An 18,023-nucleotide genomic window follows, 5' to 3' on the forward strand; every position below is an offset into this window, starting at 1 on the left:
GGCCCGGGACCGAGAAACCGGCGCGTCGTTTGCGGGGCACAAAAGCGGCGAACCCGAGGCCAGGTGCGGCCCCCACTGCCGCAAAGAAAGAGAAAAAGAAACTTCTCCAAGCGGGGTTGGGAAAGCCCGTTCCCTTTCCAGTCAAGGCCGGAATGAGAGGGCCCCTTTCCAAGAAAGACTGAGCAAAGGGCCCGGGGTTTACAGGAAAAGCCGAGCCACCCAACAGATGAGGGCTTCTGAGAGCTGCCAGGACGCTGCCACCACCGACGTGGGCGCCGCGCTGTCCGGGGGTCCGTCTCGGGTAGTGTGAAAAGAGTCGCCATCGCACTCAAACCGTGGCCCCAGGTGGCCAAACTGCAGACGTTCGCGTTTGAAAATTGGGCCCCGAGTAACTTCACCGCGGTAGCTCTCCCTCACTTCTGTAGGAGTTCAGACTTTGTCGAGAACAGACACGCTGGACCGGGGGGACCGCGAACGCTGCGGGCGACCACGGCGCTGCCAGCGGCGGGGGGCGGCGAGTGCTGACCAGTGGGCGCAGCCAGCCGCAACCGTGGGCCGTGACAAGCCAGTATCGGTGGCACCTTTTTGCAGGGGTGCACGGCCGCGCGCGCATGCGCCCCCTGCATGTCACCAACAACTGGGAAAGTGCTCCTAGTGTACACATGCAGCTTATATCAGCAATGCTGGACTTTTACCCAGGTAGCTTATTCCTCCTGCACACATCAAGCCAGACAAGCTATGCCAGGAAAACTTCAGTTTTGCCAGTATGTTAGGGGCTTCTGTTAGCACCGTGATGCCCTCTCGTACCTCGTTCCTATAACCTGTAAATATATCAGATATCTGTTGAGTAGGCAAGGCATAGGCAAGACATATACTACACATACTATACTACAAGGCATTAACATCAATCAGAAAAATGTAGCCTGTCTGGGCTTTGAAGTTAATCCCTTGGTGAGGCAACAATATCATTTAATTCATACCTTTCCTGTTATTGCTGTTAGGTGACTAGAAGTGGTTTTCTGAAAGGCTGGGTTAGCATACAGAAATGCAACGCTTAAGTGCAGGGATCTCTGCTCAGCGAAGGAAGAGACATGCACTTCTATGTCAAAGAAATCTTAGATTGAGTAGCAAATACAACAACAACAAAAAAAAGAGGCTTCAAGTTTTCTTTATGCCAGGAATTTTCCACTGGCATTCGCTACGCCACTGTTAGTGTTGTGGTTTCTAAAATGCAAAGCGACCTCTGAGCAGCAGGCAGTGCATGCAACCGAACGTCAGAGAGAAGACAGAGCAGAGCAGTACTTCTAACCCAGGGGTGGGCAATTATTTTGGGTGGAGGGCTGCTTATCAAGTTCTGGCAAGCCTTCCAGGGCCGGCAATGCAAGAACACGGTCAGTAGGACTAACCGTGGACTATCCACAGATGCATCTCCAGCAGGTCCGAGGAGGTGATCCTCCCCCTCTGTGTGGCACTGGTCAGGCCTCAGCTGGAGTACTGCGTCCAGTTCTGGGCGCTGCACTTCAGGAGGGATGTGGACAACATGGAGAGGGTCCAGAGGAGGCTGCTGGCATGATCGGGGGCAGCAGGGCAGGCCCTACGAGGAGAGACGACGGGACCTGAACCTGTTCAGCCTGCACAAGAGAAGGCTGAGGGGGGACCTGTGGCTGTCTGTAAACTTACTTGGGGGGACCAGAGGGGTTTGGGAGAGACCTTGTTCCCCCGAGCACCTCCCAGAGTAACAAGGAATAATGGCCATAATAGTTGCTAGGTTTAGACTAGACATCAGGAGACACTACTTCACAGGGCAGCTAGGATCTGGAACCAACTTCCAAGGGAAATGGTGATGGCTCCTACCCTGGGGGTCTTTAAGAGGAGGCTCAACGTTTACCTGGCTGGGGTCATTTGAGCCCAGTTTTCTCTCCTGCCCAGGGCAGGGGGTCGGACTAGAAGATCTAAGGTCCCTTCTGACCCTACATCTATGAACCTATGAAATAAGTGGTTAAAAATTCAACTATCCGCCCCATCAGAGTACAAATTTCAGAAGTTTGATTAGAAAACTGTTACCTGTGAGATACTTTCTCTTTGAGGCTAGATACTAAACCAGATTCACCCCTGGGATAATCCTGGATCTGTCATCCAAATTAACTAAAGTGGATTACTTAAACCATATAAATTTTCTGTCTGGAAACTCCCATTCAGAATTCAAATCACTTTCAAAAGTAGTTGAACAAAATAAAGCCTTTTAAATTCTAAATAATTTAATGCAGTCTACCTTCTAGAAAAGTTAATTTGGCTTAAGTTTTCCTGATTGTCCTCATGTAGGCCAAATGTCAGAGAAATTGCATCAGGATTGAATTTGGCTCATTTCTTGCATTATTTCTAGGTATCTTCACCCCAGGAAGGAAAACATTAGCAAAAGGTCCCAAATGATCATTGGTTCTCTGTGCCCCTTGCTTGCTCTCTCACTCCTGGTGAGAGTAATGGGAGTGGACTGAATGACTTAACTGTAGGTAGAACCAGGCCTTTCATATCCCTCATTTATCAGAAGTGTAACTTGAGAAAAAATAAGGAATTAAGTCCTTTTGAAAAGATGACTCTTTCTGCTTCTTGAATAGCAATCATCTGGGGATGAGATGGATGCAGCAGATGTAAGTGAATTTTCTCAGACATAAGCGCAAATGATTAAAGTAGGATCTAACATGAAATTAATAATACACTTTTCCTGTTTATGACTCCTCCCTTTGCATATTGTACATAAAGCTTGCTGTGCACATAACATGTCGCATACACATCTATTATTTTCTGTAGAAGGAAAGATCAACATGCGTCTAAACAACTATAACTAATGTCTTCCCCTTGAAATTTTCCTTCTGAAATCTTATCACCTCATTATTCCTTTTTGGAATATTCCATTCTGGTTCTCATTATCTGTCAGTTGCATGGACTGCTTCCTTCCTGAGTTATCATGTAGTCAAAAAGTAGGATATCTAACTTTAGGTTCTGTTTTTAAATATGCATTCAGGTTTTTTCCTTTGCTACCCCCATGGATCAAAGGGGGTTTTTTGTTTCTCAAAGTAAGGGTCAAGGAATGATCCTACACTGGCATTTGAAACCATTTGCCTTAGCTGAGAACTATTTAGCCAGAGTTGACAGCTATTATCAAAACGGGGAATTTGCTGTTCTACAAATAACCTTCCTGTATCTCAAACTGTTTTATCACCAATTTTATCTCAGTAGGTTTGGAAGTTAGCCATGAAGTCTGTAGCAAGAGATTTGGTCAGCAAACGAAATAAGATTTCCTGATTTTTTAATAACATCTTGGAGCAATGGTACTAAGATCACTTGATACATCCTGTTACAGCTGTTCTAGACTATTTAGATTTTTTCCTTTAGAGCTTTTCTTCCAGTTAAGATAGATGTTGAAACTGCTTTTTTCCTTATATAGCCAAAACCCATAGCATTAATAAGTTGATCTTATTGCATCTATCAAAGAAATCTCTGAAATGTTTAACTGAAGTTTGTTTAGTTTTCAGGGTTTGAGGTAGAACTCTGCTATTCAGTGGATTGTAGGTGAGAAACTAGTACTGTTGCTGAGTATTAAAAGCAATTTAGGAGATTTATAGCACATAAGAAAAGTTTGAATGCTTCACATTCTTCTTCTCCATGGTCAGGCTAGTATTTGCTTTGCAGCACAAGTACCTAGTAGGAATATGCCACTTGTAACCAGGGATGTACAGAGTCTGCTTTAGAAGTTTCTCTCCTCAGCCAACTATTTAATTCACTTTGTGCAAACAACAGATTTAGAAATGCCAATTCCATGCAATGTTAAAGAAACAGCCAAAGAAGATTAAACTATGAATCATTTGTTTCTGGCTAATTAAAAATACATTACATTTAAGGAGCAGGCCAGCTGAGACATGGGAAGTTGAAGTTCTGGTACTAGCATATTCTCTGGTTGCTAGATTGTTAAATAATAAATGTAGTAAAGATTTCACTGAATGGTCTGGAAAAAATGCTAATTTTATAATTCAGTGCAGGGACTCAACTAAAAGGCCAGACCTGATAAAATAGAGGCAGTGTTTCTGCATAAATTGCCAACACTTAGTGTAAATTGAGAGGAAAGCTCCCCCCCCCCCCCCAAGTCAATAGGATTAGCTGTAAAGTAGGTGAGGATAACTTCAGAATTGGGCCCTTTATTGCTACATAATAAGACAAGGTACAAGTATGTGTGTGTATATGAAAATTTCTCTGCTTTCCTATTTCCTCAGAAAAACCTTCTACTAAAAAGTCCCTTTTATGTGGCATTCATAAAGTTCAGAGATATTTGTTATATTTATTTTACCCAATATTTCCAAATGAATCATTTTTCTGAAAGAGTTCCTACTGAGTTCCTATGTTTGCTAATATGGCAAACATAAAAAAAGAGAAAGAAACTCCAGTTAATGTTATCACTTGTGAATTAAAAAACTCCTATTGTTAACTTAGCGGGAAGAAAATATTTTTACAGTCTCCTCCAGCTCTTAATAACTGACATAAGTATGTGATCATTCCCTTTCAATAAAAGTGCTAATATTTTAAACTATTGTGTAAATTCAGTTACCTTCGAGGTGGTGCTTTGCTTACTGCATGTATATTTAATCTTTAAAAGAAGTTGGGAGTCTAGTGCAATTTTTTGCCTTAGAACTGTGAATAATTGTCTTGAGGCCATCTATAAACAGCTTATTGCATAGATTGGAAACTCAGAAGTAGTTTTAACCAGCCAAATAAATAATAAAATATTGCTTATCCTGACTATGTCTACATGTGCGCTTTAATGCAGTGTCCTATTCTACTGCACATTAAAGCAGCGCATAAAAAACTGCGCTAATACACTAATGTGTATGAGCTTGTGCTACTGTGCCTTAGCACAGCCTAATGTGCATTTATTTGGTACCTCATATTGGAGGTACTAAATTTACTGTACATTAGAAAAAGCACATTAATGCATGTGTAGACATACTCCCTGTCTAGCAAGAAGCATGCATCTCTCAGAAATTTATTTCTAATGCAATTGCTCCATTTTTCAGTTTCCAGTCCAGTATCTGTGAATATTCTTGAATATTTGTTTAAAAGTGGTTGTTTCCTTTGACATTTCTGACTGAACATTTTAACAGAAAGCGACACCCAGGAGGCTAAAATGAACTCCAAATTTCTATTTGAGTAAATGTTCCCAAGCAAGGCATTTAAACAGCTCTAGTGCTAACTTGAACATACATGCTCCTTGCCCTTCCAGTAGTCAGCACTCACATTTCTCAGAGCATGGCCTCTGTTCTTTTCTTACATTAATCATAACTCCGTGACAGTTTCAATTTACTTCTGCTTCCGCTGCCCAAGCCAGCAGCTTCTGGTGCCTCCTTAATTTCACTGGGACCTTTCCCAGGCTTGCTTACAACAGATCCTTAAATGGCCTGACCATGCTTCTTTAACTAATAGTCTTTGTTTAAAGAGAAAAAAAACCCAAAAAGAAAAGCCTATAAAAATATTGTCAATTCAGTTTTGAATCTCATTATTCGGATTAAAAGTCCAGGAATATCTGAGTCCCGTGATGGATTTAACTGCAGGGTTAAAAAGGATTACTATGTTTACAGCCTTTGGTAAATGTCTCAGGTCTGAGCTAGTATTTTGGCTTTTGAAAGGTCTTTGGAACAGCCCCAAATGTTGGCAGTAATCACTGTAAATTGTATTTAGTTCATTTATCTGTCTAAATCTTGAATAAAATGCTTACCATACACATTAGTACAAAATCAGGTATCACAAAGAGGTAATTGGGCTGTTAGAATTTCTTGTCTTGCCAACAGTAGAACTGAGAGATGAAGCTGAATGCTAGTAGCTTTTTAGGATAATTACAGAAAAATCTGTGTGCAAAAATATCATCCTAGATCACCAGTTCTTTAGGTTCTTATAGAAGAAGTGCTGCAGAACCCAAGTGTTTCACACTAATAACTAAGAGACTCATCACACATTACTGAATGTGGTTTATGTGAAGAGCCAGCAGAGCCAAGCCAATACAGACCAAGATTAATTGTAGTCATTCATTTTTACAGCTGTAAATGGTTACACTTATCTATTAAGTCATTTATCATATTATATCATAGTCTTACCTCAGTGAGTAGGAGCCCCAGTAATGATTAAAGGGTCCTTGGTGGTAGGTGGTTTATCAATTTAAAGCAAAAATTTATAAACAGAGCAGAGCAGAGCAGGGGTGCATTGGGGCCCTGGGTCCAGCCCCCACCCCCCACTTGTGCCCTGCCCTGGAGTCACGGGTTCCTTCCATCCCTGACCGGTGCAGCGGGAGCAGCAATGGGAGCAGATGCACTGCCCCCTAGGCCTGGAGCTGCCTCTGCCCACAGGTCCATGCTGCAGTTGGTGCCAGGGGTGTGGAGCCACAGCCTGCCGGGCACTTGTGGCATAGACCGAGCTCCAGGGGCTGCTCCTCACCCCACTTTGGCTCAGTCTGGCTGCAGCAGCGGCTGGCAGCCGTGGTCCGCTGCATCAAGGACTGAGCTCCAGGGGCTGCCCCAATCTGGCTGCGGTGGCGCTTGGCTTGGCCCGACTACCAGTTTCACCTGCCCTGGCGCAGGGCTTCATCAAGCAGTTACTCAAGTCTGCTCCGAAGCAGCAGATCTCCGGTGCATCACAAGACAAAAAGGTACATGTATAAATACCCTGAATGCCCAGAGCAGCTCTACCAGATGCCAGGACCTAGCCTTATTTTATGTGGTGTTTGGTGGCCTGTCATTAAATTTAAATTTTCTGAATGATGTGAGAGGCAAAAATGGACACTGCTCTTTTTCTATACAAATTTAATTTCTGTGTATACAGAATTGCTGTGTGATTGATGAATCATAGTTAGAAAAAGACCTAGAGGAAATATTGGCACAGTATTGAAAGCAGAAGATGTGATTACACCCATGATCTGTTTTTCCTGTAGTGCTAATTGTTCTCATTATGAGATTAAACTAATTGATTTCCTATCAAAAGCAGTGGTGCGGAGAACAAAGTAAGAAACTCTGGCATGACATGAGTCAGTCCGTTGACAATTTAATTTAAACATTGATCTTGTTTTCCGGGTTGTTGTGTTTTTTTCCCCTTTTGTGATCAATGCAGATGGCGGTTAGTATATTTTGCAAACAAGCGTGCTGAATTTTTTTCTTGTTTCACAGCAAACCAACAGCTATTGTACATGCTCTGGGTAGAATGCTCCTAGATAGGCTGTGAGAGCTTAACCTTTTGGATAAGTTCTTATCATCTTGTATATGTTGATAGTAATGCTTCCTTTTTGGGTTTTGTACAGCTACAGAATGCAGACAACTGGAGGAGATTAAGCTGAGCCTTCTTAATTTATGCAGGTCGAGGAAAGTTTGGCTTTTATCCTTGGAGATAAGTACAGCAAACGAGCTGTTCTTAAAAGGCTGAGCTCTGCAGATGCCATAATTGAAATATCAGTAATATCAAAAAGTTTATGAAGTGGATTTTACAGGGTGTTCTTAACTCAATCCATCATTTGCAGCTGTCTTAAATCAACGGAGTCCTTTGTCCCCGGGAGGCAAAGGGATACATTGCCTTCATCCCTTTCAGGCCAGGAGAACCTGATGATGAGCCTGATTCACCACTGCCCAGCCATGTAGCAAATAGTCACATAATTAGCAGGAAATACTACCACTGACCTAAAGGCATGGATACACAAACACGGTCCATGAAGGAAAGGAATGTACAGTGTCAGCTGCTCTGGGCAGTTGCCTTTGTGCATCTTCTTATCCCTGTGATATGTGGAAGATAATTGGTGGCAGCTTCCCCCTCTTTTACTGGGAGGTAAGCTACCCAGGCTAGTTCATTTCCTACAGAGGTAAGAGCATGCCCAAGGGCAGTTATCATAGAGCAGCTGATGCACTGTGAAGTCTTGCCCTCCTTTATCTTCTGGTACTTGGCTTGCACACCAACACCAATAGTAGTATCTTGCACCCCTTTGCACAAACCTGCATGGCTAACCACTGTATGCAGGTGGCAGTGGTGACTTAGGTTGATTGGGTTCTGTTGGATGGCAGGAGATGAAAGCTGATGTGGAGCAGGTGAAGTGTTGTAAAGTCTCGCCCCTTTTTGGATTACATTCACCTGCTTGTGTGCCCTTACACAGGGAGCGAGAACAGAATTCACCCCATGTAGCCTAGTTTCGTAATGCTTAGGGTCAGAAGGGACCTAAACAGATCATCAGGTCCAACACCCTGCCCCAGGCAGGAATGAGTGCCAGGGTCATAACACCCCAGCCAAATATCTACCCAGCCTCCTCTTGAAGACCCCCAAGGTAGGAGACAGTACCTCACTTGGGAGCCTAGTCCAGAGCCTGGCAGCCCTAACCATGAAGTAATGCCTCCTGATGTCCAGCCTGAACCTGCTTTCTAACAATCTGTGGCCGTTATTCCTAGTAACCCCAGGTGGTGTTACTTGCTAATGTTGTTTGCCAATTATCATGTGGATTGTGTTTGATTAATTTGGTCTCTGTCTTTACGAAACACTCATACTGCTTGTTTTCCCCATTATTCCAGACCTATGCTTAGGCTGTGAATCATGACAAACGATGTTGCTTTTTTCAGGTTTTGTAAATTGGGCGATATCATCCACTGCCAGCTACATGGAGGATATGAAACATTTTTCACAAGTGATATCAAATTTGAAAAACTTGGAGGAAAAAAAAGGAAATGAACTTTCCCATAATGTCAGGTATCCAGGTTGCAGCTGTATTGGTCTAAAGGAAAAAGCAATCAGGGCTTGTGGACAGAGGTGATATCTTTTATTAGACCAAGAAGATTTTTGCAAGCAGGAAACAACTCTGACCACCTGAAACCTAATATCCTGCTCCTGCCTTTGTATAAGGTAATTTGCTTCATCACAGCTTCATGAGATAGCTGAGACCCCTTACCAGATAAGAACTGCTGCCCAAAGGGTTTTTCCATCCATTGACTCTTCTGTGAAATCCTATGAAATATGAACTTTCATTTCTACCCAGGAGAACTTTTACAATCTTTCCTCTGATGCCTGATGAAGGGTGTTCGTGCCTGAAAACTTGCAATTAAAGGATGTTTTTGCAAAAATCTTGTTGGTCTAATAAAAGATATCGCCTGTGTCCATGAGCCCCGATTGCCTTTCCCATTATAATTCCATATCTCTTCTGAATTTGATTGTTGAATGATAAAAAGCAGTTCTATCACAATAAAAAATAGTTGTATTTCTGATGCTGCAGGCTCCATCAAACAGAATTTTGAGCCCTAATAATTATTTTCAAATTTAATAAGAATCTCATAAAATCTTCGACCAAAGATGAAATTCAGGCAAAAAATACTATGGGAGGGTTATTGTATTGTTGAGCAATGGATACCTTTCTTATTAATGGCATAGCCCGCTTAACATTAAATAGTATTATCAGGTAAATTGGATTATAAATGCGAATGACTGGCCAGGCAAGGGAATCAAAGCTCAAAGTAAAAAAAAAAAAAAAAAAAAAAAGTTTTCAAAGCACTGTCTGAGTAAAAATAAAATTAAAGAACAGAAGGCATAATCATGTCCTCCTTGGAGAAGGAAAAACTCCCATGTAAAAGAACAGGGGTTCAGTAAAGAAAGCAAGGGTGGCCCCCAAAACTACCCACTATTCATTTTACTGTGGATGAATGGGACTGTATGCTGTTCGTGGTTTATTTTAAATTTACTTCATTTAAAACTAAAGATTACTTTTGTAACATCAGATTCTTAGCCCTGCCTGGGAACTGAACACCAAACTTTCAATGCGTTTACGAAGCTGAGCGCATCGTATAAATCCTCCAAATACAACGTTCACTTCTGTGGCTTCTGCTTTCAATAACAGCTAAAAGAACATCCCGCTGAGCCTGCTATCCAGGCTATTTTGTATATATGAAAAGATGAGCTGTTTCAACAGTATCTGTGATATATCAGGCACAAGCAGGATTTCCTTTAGTGTTAAGCAGGTGGATCTTTTTGCTTTAATAATCTCTACTCTGTGTGTGTGTGTGTGTGTGTGTGTGTGTGTGTGAGTTTCTCTGCAGGTAGTTTACATTTTTATAATGTTTTGGTCTCGATAGCTTACAGGATATTTTCCAGTAGTTATATCTTTTGAAGCAGCAAAAGTAGGGTAGTTTTAGCTGTACTTTCACAAAGATCTGTATCCCTGTTAAGTCCAGCAGTTCCAGTGCCTTCTCATAGGTTGCCTCTCGTATTGTTGAATGTCATAAAATATCACTTCCTCATTACAATTCGCACCCTTTTGTGACCAAATGCCAGATTATCTGCACAGAGTATTTGAAATACACTGAAGGACTCAATCAGAGAGATTTGCTGTCATAGAAATAAACGTGCATTTTGAAGTAGCTGATTCTTAGGTAAATTATACCACATAAATGATCAAATATAGCCAAGTGTACCTATGTTTCTAGGCAAAAAAAAATTTTCATCAAGGGGACATGTAAATGGGTTAAATGTCTCAGAATAAGTTTCAATGTTGGCCTACTTTGCCCAAAGAAAAGCTTAACTTCATAAGTTTATATTAGTGCCTTAGTATCTATATATTTGAATATTTTCCAGAATTTCTACATTTTGGCTTACTCAAAAGGATGTGATCCTGCTAAGCAGAGGTATTGGAGGTCAGTCTACATGCTACACTGTGCAGAGAAGATTTAATGAAATTTCTGCCTGGCACTGCCTATCAGTTTCTCATTTTCATACTTGCAAAATTAATTCAGACTTACAAACAAGCCCATCCCTGTCTATAGCACCCAGACACTGGGGTTCTGACATTTTCAGACTTTGGGTTGGCTGAGTGATGTCATTTGAGGGACAGACTTGGTCATGAGTTTGTTACTATGCAGGGTTTTATGCATTTACACATTAGCAACAAAAAAACCTCTCTGCCAGACAACATGCTGATTCTGGTTAGTGATTAATGGAGAATGAGGTGGAAACCTTTGACCATTCTGTAGTGTTCATAACACAAATCCCACCCCCAGAATTGGTACTCATGCTGAAGCCTTAGCAAAGTGTCCAGCAAATGAGTTGTCCCCTCATCTATGGACATGGACAGAATTAAATACAATTTCTCATATGGGGCTGTTCTATTTAGGAGGAGGATTATAGCCTGTCCTGTTAGAGGGAAAGGATGGTCTATTGATTGAGGTGTGAGTTGGGAATGCAGAACCCTGAATTTGGAGAAAGGGTGACACCTGCAGCCAGTCTAAGAGACACTGCATTGAATGAGCTGGCCGCAAAAGAATAGGCGGCTAGAAACCTGAAGAGTATGAGGGCCTATCGCAGAGTGGGATTCATAGATGTCAGGGGCTGGAAGGGGTTTCTTGAGATCATCAGGTCCAGCCCAACTGCGCTTGGGCAGGAAAGACTGCTGAGGTTGGACAACCCCAGTGAGATGGGCCTCAAGATGTTTTTTAAAGATATCCAGAGTAGGTGATTATACCACTTCGAGGGAGAACCTATTCCAGACCCTGAACACTCAAGTTGTAAAGAAGTTTTTCCTTGTGTCTAACCTCAAGCAATCTTCTAGCAATTTATCACCATTAGTCCTAGTCTTCCCCTGGGGAGCCCTGGTGAACAGATATTCTCCCAGTCCCTGATATGCCGCCTTTACATATTGATAGGCTAAGTCCCCTCTGAGTCTTCTCTTCTCCAGGCTGAACAGACCGATGTCTCTCAGCCTCTCATCATATAGCCTACTTTCCATACCTCTAACCATATTCCTTTGGACTCTCTCAAGCCTCTCCACATCCTTCCTGAAGTGTGGTGCCCAGAACTGAATGCAGTACTCCAGCTGTGGCCTCACCAAGGCTGAATAAAGTGGGAGGATGACATCTTTAGTCTTGTTTGAGATGCATCGGTAGATGCTGCCAGTGTTTTGTTTGCTGGCTACAGCATCTCTTTGGTGGCTCATGTTCATTCTATGATCTATCTATCAAGACCACCAGGTCTCTGTCAGTTGTGATAGTGAGTGTAGCACTGCTGAGTCTGTAAGGTGTTGCCGGTTGTTTCTCCCTAGATGGAGCACCTTTACACTTCTCAGTGTTGAACATCATCAGGTTATGATCTGCCCACCTTGGGAGCCTGTTCAGGTTGGCCTGTACCCCAGCCTATCCTCCAACGTGACCGCAGTCCCCCATAATTTGGAGTTATCTGCAAACTTTGCCAAACAGTTTTTAACACCCGAGTCCAAATCATTAATGAATATGTTAAAAAGTACTGGTCTGAGTATTGAACCCTGATGGACACCACTGGTCACCATGTGCCATGTTGACTCAGTTCCATCTATTATTACTCTCTGGGCCCTGCATTGGGGCCACTTCCCTAGCCACCGGATCATTGGATTATCTAGACCGCAGTTCTCAAATTTTACCATGAGCATGTTGTGGGAGACAAAGCCAAAGGCTTTTTTGAAGTCCAAGTATATGATGTCAACTTTATCTCTTGTCAAGAAGACAGACCAATCGGGATCCTGGGGCAGCCTCCCTTTGTAGAATTAACCAAGTCCATCAAGCTGTGGCAGGCGGGGAGAAAGTGGGGAGGAATCCAAGAGCCAAAGCTGAGCAGGTGCTGTAAGGACACCAGGACGTGGCCCCTGGAGTCTCAGACCTGTTATAGGGATATTCTTACTTCCCCAACTCACAGAGTATTATGAGGACACATCCATTAAATGACTGCAAGGCGCTCAGATGTAATGGTAATAGGTATCACATATCCATGGTAGATAGCCATCTTGCCTGTAGTTTGCCATTTTGAATCAAGCCCAGGTTGTTCTTACCCTTGGATGGCTATTTGTTAGCATGCAAAATGAGTTTGGAGCTGTCATTCCCAATGGACTATTGCCTATAGCACTAAAGTCACCATAGTTGATACTACCTGATGTTCTTGTTGGAAGTCTATTAAGTGTCTGATCCAAACCTTGATACAGTTAATGCAGGAGTGGACAAAATATGGATGGGCTGGATCTTGTGGCCCATCAAGGGATTTTATCCACCCTGAGGTAACTCTCTTGGCCCCACCTAGCCCAGGCACAGGAGGAAACCCATGCTGTGATGCATGCAACCGGTCCCACCATACCTGGGTGCTCAGCAGGGCTCAGGTGATGTGGCAGCCAGAGTTGCTTCCTAGCAGTGGTGTTTCCTTCCGGCGGCCGCTGCCAGTTGCTGCTGCTGGACCCAGCCCCATTGCCTGGGCACCCTGGCCTGTCTGCCTGGCTCCCACTGGATGGAGTGGGTGGGCAGATGAGGTCTCCATGAAGACTAGCCTGGGACCCAGGTTGGAAGCCACGTGGCTGGGTGGATGGAACAGGGCTGTGTTTGGGTTGGGGTGGGATGGGCAGCCATGGCCAGGATAAGGGTCACAGAATGGTGGCAGTGGGGGGCATGGCCTGGGGCAGAGCCATGATCCACTCCCTGAATGCCCCTGTAATGGGCAGTGATTCTGTGTGGAGGGAGTGGATCATGGCTTTGCCCTGGGTTGCATGTCATCACTGTCCTAAGATCCCACTCCTAGCCACCTGTCTGAATGCTATGCCCAGATCACCCATTGCCCCATCCTATGTGCCCTGCCCATGTGGGTCCTGGGTCGGTCTCTGTGGAGAGCCTGGGATCACTGGCAGTGGCATCACAGGGCCAGGGCCTAGGCCAGAGCCATGATCTACTTCCCACACACTCCGGGCTGTGGAACTGGCACCTGTCACGGGGACAAGTGGAGAATGGATCGTGGCTCTGCTCTGGGGCCTGGCCCTGTGTTGTCACCACCCAGTGATGTTTTGGCCCTATCCCTGCCTGTCTCTCCTGCTCCCAGATGCTGCACCCTGCCTGCCCATGAGACCAACCTGCCTGCCTAGCCAAGTGGAGTGAAATACCACTTATGGCGTTTTGGTGAGCTGCTGGGGGAGAGCAGGGGGGTGCTGACCATGCATAGGGTGGTGTGACCTAGCCCAGAACAGCTCACCAAAACTCTCTAAGTGGCTCTCCGGCCCAAGTAATTGCCATTCTCCCTCCCCCCACCCCCCCGAAGTTAATGGAAAGACTCTTAGTTTCCCCAATACAGCAAATCAGACCCAATAAATACCCTTTGTGTCTAGAAAAAAGTAAACCTGAAGAGGCTAAACCATCTTCTCACTGCATGCAAAGCTGAGGCACATTTGGTGCCCAAATCCATTTCCATGAATAAACAGAGATGAGTTCAGCTTCCTTGGTAGCTAGTTCACAGCAGTAAAGTCTGATTAAAAGCTAAACTGAAACTAAATTTAAAAAATACACAGTGCTCTGGATTAGCAGAAAAGAAAAGCAGAGCTAAAGTATCTTTAATGTAGTGAATTGATGTACTGTTGGGTTACTTTGCTAGTATATTTCTGTGTTTGTCTTCCCTGACTTAATTTTAAAACTAAAAGAAACTTCATGATGCATGCATAGGCCATGAAAAGGATAACCTAGTTAGCATATGCAAGGTGTGAATTGTTCATAAATGGTTAGAACATACAGCATTCTCTCTGTATTATAGTAAAAGGGCAAGTTAAGCAGTGGAAACCTGTCTAAAATGTTTATATGATTTCTTACTGGAGGCTATGGTGTTTGTGGTCCACAAAGCATGGGTTTATTCAGCTGTAACTTTATTCCCTGATGTCCAATACAAGTCTCAATATCTTTAACAATTTTATATGTTTGTGCATACATATTTCCTGAAAGTAGAACACACCAAATGAAATGTTTTTAAAACAAGACCAGAGACTCAGGAATCTTAAAAATATAAGCAATACTTTTTTATTAAGTGCGCAAAAAAATTATAAAGTCATTGCCTGTGCTCATACTTAGTACAGTCTCCCAGCCTACAAGTATGATTTCATAAAGGGCCTGCTGGAATGTAATATATCAACCTCCTTAAACAGACATATCCTGTTTCTTTTGTTTCCTTGTCTGTTTTTGCAGAGACTGTTGCTACAACACCATCCAATGCTGGTCTCTGCACTCAATTGTTGATCTCCATGCTAGTACTGCCTGCTTCTAGTCTTGCACTTGACTCTTTATAGTGTCTGCCTGTTTGTACTGCATGGTCCCTCTTCCCCCATGCTTGGGGAAGTATGAAAAGAAACCACATTTTTCTTCAGATCAGTTCAAATATATCACCACCATTCTCATTCCTATGGTGTCACTGGGTTCTTACTGTCTAATAATAATCCACAGACTTTGTCAGTACATTTGACTCTATCTGTCCCATAGCTTTATGATATCTACTGTAATGTATTTCTTGAAGAAACATGCTCAGCACAAACATGCATTCTTTTCTTCCATTTCCCTCCCCCCAGTTTGAAACATGAAGTTATTCAATACTGAAAAACCAAATCTAGGAACAAAAAGCTTGTCCCCCCCCCCGTGCTCATTGTCATGTATCCAACATTTATTGGAGCACAAAGGTAAAGGAAGTGAAGAGGAAGAGTGGTTGCATCATATTCATAACCATCCTCACTAGGCCAAAGTTTGTTGTAACTGGACAGCCTATTTTGATTATTGGAGCTACACAGGAGGCTCTCTGGGCAGAATTTGTCCCACTGTCAAATGGCCGCAAAAGCGGCCCCACAATTAACAAGGTTTCCAAGCATATGTGGATTCCTGTGTGTTATGCAAAATTGTGTCTAATGCCATTATGAGCTTGACTCCAAGTCTGTTGAAGGCTCCCATTGGTCGTGGTAGGGAATGCTATTTTCACAAGCTGTTTAAAGCATTATTTATTCTGAACACAAATCAAATGTTAGAATGATCAGAGCTTCTACCCAACATAGAGTCAGATCACTTCTTTCACTTTTAACATACAGGGCACTCCTTGTCTTGCGACTGGGGGTATATCCACCCTACGTTGGATGTGCTAGGGAGTACTTTTGCATAAACACACCCCACTCATTTGCTCCTGGTCTGTGCCCATCAAAAGCTGACTGAAGGTCATGTATCCTCTTTGAGTGATTTTGGGCAAGCCCAGCACTGCTGCCTGTGCTCATGACAAGACTGATAGTGGTGCCGGGTGCCATCTGGTGTGCACACCCCAAATATTAGGTCAATGACACTTTGGAGCAGGTGGTAGGGACATTTCACAGCAGGGCTCTTCAGCATGCTCCAACACAGTATGGATGTTTCTTTAGAATTTCTCTTTTTTTCTTTATTATTTCTCTTTATCGTGACTTCTCCAGTAGGAGATAAAAGATGCAATTGGACTCATGGGGGGAAAAAAAGCATGTGACAGAAGAACCAAGATTGTTCCTGAGCAGACGGTCTAATGACATTTGAAACCTAAACTCTAAAACAAATGCAGAACAAAGAACAAATTCTCTGAACACTTATGTAAGTTTCAGACACAATATTACATGTATATTCTGCATTTAATTAGTCATTATCTGTTATTATTAGAATAACAGAAGCCCATACTTTTCTATAGCTTAAGCATTTCTCTTAAAATATCTCCTTGAGTATTTTAATCTGTTTTTACACATCTGGGGCATAGAAAGGTAAAGTTTTCTCCCTTAGAGAGACATGAGGTATGTGGTCAGAGTAGAACCCAGATCACTTGACTTGCACCTCTACACTTCAAACAAAAGACCAAATGTCCTAGAAACTAACTCGGAAATGAAGGCACTGGTAATTTATTTGAGAAGTTTGTTAAAAAAAAAAAGAGAAAAAAGACCTTTTCTGTGAACACTGCTACTTGCAGAAGAACCCAAAGAATTGTATTGCAAACTAAGTATCTCATGTAGTCATGTTGGGATACAATAGCAGTTGGTTGTCAAAGAAACTGGCAATTTTATAGAGGTTTCTGAAAGCAAGGTAAGGTGTTAGAAGACCAAGCAAGCACTAGTAATTTTGTCTCAAAATGCTAGGCAAGAATGAGTTGTTCAGAGTTAATATGTTTCTGTTTGGCTTTATAGTTGTTCTAGAGATCATGTTACTGTTCCTAAGATACATCCATGCCAGCTTATCATTGACCGTGCCAATTAACTGTCTTTTGAGTTGATTGATCCCATGATACTGCAATATTGCCTGTGTTGCACTGGACCAACACATCGTTTTGCAATTTCCTGTTTTTTTGGAGGTCCAGAGGCCTCCTTGTCATTTTTCAGGCCACTCCAGTAAACTGTCATTATTTCTGTGAACCACTTAAGTTTTATAACTGTTTTTATAGTGATTGATGTAGCTACACTGAACAAGTGGATGCAAATATTTGACACAGCTTAGTATTTGTTTCTTCATTTTCATGGGTTTAAAGTCAGTTGTGCCTGTTTAGAACGTCTCAGGAGTGAAGTGAATTGTTTAAACATATGTTCAAGGAAGTTTTTCAGTTTATTGATCCCAAGGTAACAGCTGTGCTTTTAGAGAACTTCTCTAGGTCAGTGCACTGTTGTTGCTTTAAACGAGAGTGAAAACAATCCATGACAGTATATGTATCTTTTATTTTACAAATAACGTGAAATCTCTGGGAATTATACACAGAAACATACCATGGTATAAGACCCATCTGCTCACCTGAATAGGGGTTTTCTACATAAGGGCTTAGCAATTGTGCTAGCATTCTTCTCCAATACACCCGTCGGGAGGCACAGCTGGGATTTAATCATGGTATTCATGTTAATCTAATCTTGTGACACCTACATAGGGTAGAACAATCCTATAGATGTTGCATGAATTCTGTACCTTGGAAGCCAAGCCACTAAATGGCCCTTACTGGCAGACGCACCAAATTTCACCTCCCTTCTCAGAATGGCTGCATCCACATGAGCATGGATGTTTGTTTCTCCAGGCACAGCTAGCAGCGGGACACCTTGTGCTGCCACTAGTTGTCCCTGGGGGATGCCTTACCCCGAATAGGGTGGTGGTGGGGCTGCAGGAGTGGTGCTTCTGCCACTTGGAGCCTGGCCGGCAGCCGGAGCATGGCTCTGGGTGGCCAGGCTCCAATTTTGAGCAGCG

This window comes from Crocodylus porosus, unplaced genomic scaffold (assembly GCF_001723895.1).
Source record: "Crocodylus porosus isolate Cpor-Errol unplaced genomic scaffold, CroPor_comp1, whole genome shotgun sequence".
NCBI classification, from domain to species: domain Eukaryota; kingdom Metazoa; phylum Chordata; order Crocodylia; family Crocodylidae; genus Crocodylus; species Crocodylus porosus.